Source organism: Terrapene carolina, unplaced genomic scaffold (genome assembly GCF_002925995.2).
Source record: "Terrapene carolina triunguis isolate 2854851 unplaced genomic scaffold, T_m_triunguis-2.0 Scaffold17676, whole genome shotgun sequence".
In the NCBI taxonomy this organism is placed as follows: Eukaryota; Metazoa; Chordata; order Testudines; family Emydidae; genus Terrapene; species Terrapene triunguis.
The window spans coordinates 3,150-6,221 of NW_020682027.1; the positions used below are offsets into that span (position 1 = coordinate 3,150).

The following is a 3,072-nucleotide window of genomic DNA, read 5'->3' on the forward strand; positions in this document are numbered from 1 at the left end:
ATAGGTTTTAAGGGGAATAAAGGGAAAACAGATAGAACCGGCAAGGGACCCTCGCCCTCTTCCCAACTCCCTTGTGAAACTCCCTGTTAGCAGCCCCTGTTCGCAAAAGCAGGGTGGGTGTGTCTCGCCTTTTTAAAAATAATCATATATGCTAGGGACAGTCTTGTCCTCTCCTCCTCTCCTGATGTCAGTGTAGATGCAGGCAGTGCAAAATGTACTACAGTCATATATCTCAAATACAAAGCTGCATTTCACTGATCTGAGGTTTGAAGAACAATGTGGAACTAGCTATTTTATGGGCTGTCTAGATTTCATTCCTGTAGTAACAGAACTGGTGATACGAAAGCAGGAAGAGGTTTGTTTTTTGTTGGTTGTGGGTGTGTGTGTGTGTACGTACACACAGCTTAAATTGGTTAAAAACCCTAACTTTCAGTACTCAGTTTTTCAAAAATGTTAGACTGCCAACCTGTGTCGTAGAGATGTCTTTTGTTTAAAAAAACCCCCCATGAATAAAACTACTTTAAGGAAAATTACTGCTTTGTCCAACCCTGAAGAGCTATGAGATCTTTGCTCACCAATTCTCATAAAACTTGTATTTGTCATGCCTTTTTGGTGACTTTAGTATGACGATCTATTATAAATAAAGTGCATTTCATTGATTGACTTTATAATGAAATTAGTAACTGGAAAAAATGGCCAGTATTTTTTTTTAAACCTGTGACAATTATAAACTACTGTAGTCTATCATTTACTTTCTAGAATCTAAAGTATATCTAAGTATAATCTAAAGTTCTCCAGCGAAATGCTGGCTGTGCAAACCCTTCCATGGCTGGATCATTCTTGTGTTTTTATTTTAAGTACAAATAAATATGTATAACGAATTTAAAAGTATGCAATTAGTAATTTGTGTTCGCTTCCCCTGACGTTAGAACCTAGCTACGCCACTGAAGTGAAGGGGGCATTTTGACTCCTCCCCTCCCCTCAGTGTCCCCTGGGCTGGAATTCTACATTCCACAGGGCCAAATGAGGGGATGATGCCATTTGGTTAATGAAAACCAGTGCTCTAGGTGAGGCTTAAACTCACAACCTCAGCATATCTCCTCTCAGCACTGCCCTATAAGTACTGTGCACTAACCAATTGTGCCACTGGAGCATCTGTTAATAAGGGCACCTAGGTTGATAAAGGCAAGGAGTGACCCCAAAACATTCTCAGTGGAGTTGAGAGCAGGTAGCGACAAGTGTTGGTACTTGGTGGAGTGGATTCTTCTTAAAGCTTCCAGGCACCATTTCACCCTTTTGTTCGTCTCCGTGTAATAACAGAGCTGATTAAGACTCGACGTAGAGTCTTGCTGCAGACCAACAGATCGGAAATCACTGATAACCAGCTCTAAGCATTAGTCCTGCTTTGGGACAGTGTCTCTCATGCAAGAAACTGCCTAGTCTGCGCTAGCAGTGAGGCTCCCTCACTAACAGCTGAAATCAGTGAGAGCTGTGTGAAGTGCAGGGACAGGGGGGAACAACACCCCAGGACTTTTTAAAATGGGAGGGCTCTGCCTTACCACTTTGTAATGACTGTAAGGGCGAGTGAGGGTGGGGAGGGGGCAGAGAGCAGTGAGCAGGAGGCGGGGTCTTGGGGGGAAGAGGCAGCGCAGGGCCGTGGCCTTGGGGAGAAGGGGTGGTGCAGGAGCGTGGCCATGAGTAGAAGGGATGGAGCTACTGTTCAGGCTCTGGTGGCCACTACTTTTAGGGAGCCTGCACTGCTCCTGGTGGGACCGCAAGACATCCCAGAGGAGACAGGGTGACCAGCAGCACGGTGACAGGGTGGAACGGCAAGTGACTGGCAATGTGGCCAGACAGCGGAGGGAGAAAGGGGCTTTCCCCCAGGAGGTGAGAGGTGAACTCTGGGTTTTCATTGACCCAGGACAGCAGCTGTGAGTGAGGTGCAGTGAAGGGAGGGGCACATCCAAAGAGCTTTTGGTGTCTGGATTTAAGAGCCCGAGGCAAAAGGCCACTGCCCAGTGCACTGTGTGTGGGGGGGGGGGGTTTCCTGCCCCACCACCAAAAGGAGCCCCGTGAGTGGGAACGGTAAGAAGCCCCACTGGGGGGCTGGTCCTGCTTTCCTAGCACCTTGTGATGCTGGCCACAGAATGAATGCTGGTCTGTGGGTGGCCTTCAGTGCGTGTTTGGCATGCCAGGGAGCAGGGAGCAGGCTGGCCGGGTGTTTTTGTGGCTGTCTACTGGTCACACATAAGCATGGTCCTCCCCTCCTCTTGCCCAGCCCTCCATTGCTCTGTGGCTTTTAAGCCTTCCCTTGGAGCTGTCAGCACCAGCCGCCTCTGCTCTAGGTGCTCAGAGGAGGAAAGGTGTGCTGGGCTCCAGCCTGGGACTCTTCCTCCCTCCTGCCTATTCCTGACTATCAAGCCTGGCCCTGGCACTCCTTGCCTCATGGGCAAGAGGAAGAGCGTGGCAGCTGCAGGTACAAGGACCAAACTTGTGGGCATCAGATGAAGCAGCGAGAAACACAACCCTCAGATGAACCCGCAAGAATCTCTAGCCACACTGTCACGTTCTAGGACCCCAACCTATAGTGGTCAGCCCATTGAACCAGCCGGACCAAAGACCTAGCAGTGGGTATCAGTCACCCAGCAGAAGGGGAAAAACCTCAATCTGGGGCATCCCGAAACAGGGAAACCAAGCACATTGAGCTCCAGGGGTTTGCAGCAAAACATAGCTCCAGGAGGTCCCACTGAGATTTGAACTCAGATTCCAGGATTCAAAGTCCTGAGTGCTGACCGTTATACCATGGAACCTGCTGCAATTTTCTTTTTTGGACCCCTGTGACTCTCAGCTGGCTGGTTTTCATTCTGCACTTATTGCTTCCCACCAGCGGCTTCCTCTCGCAGGACTCTCTCTCCTCCTCCATCAGGAGGCCCTGCACTACCGGATCCGCGGGTCCTGCCCTGAGTCCCTGTATCCCCCTGCTTTGTCTCCATTCCCTGCAGGGTGCAAATATGTCAGGGGAGGCCGCCCCTCCCTTCACTCGGGTCACTCAGGTCAGAGGAATAAGAGGCT

The 3,072-nt window shown here is 49.8% G+C and overlaps 1 non-coding gene across 1 annotated transcript; it reads right to left on the reverse strand.

Moving 5' to 3' along the window:
- Positions 1 to 2,738: 2,738 nt before the first annotated feature.
- TRNAQ-UUG lies at positions 2,739 to 2,810 on the reverse strand. The gene has a single exon. It is a non-coding gene; the product is annotated as a tRNA-Gln (tRNA).
- Positions 2,811 to 3,072: the final 262 nt, after the last annotated feature.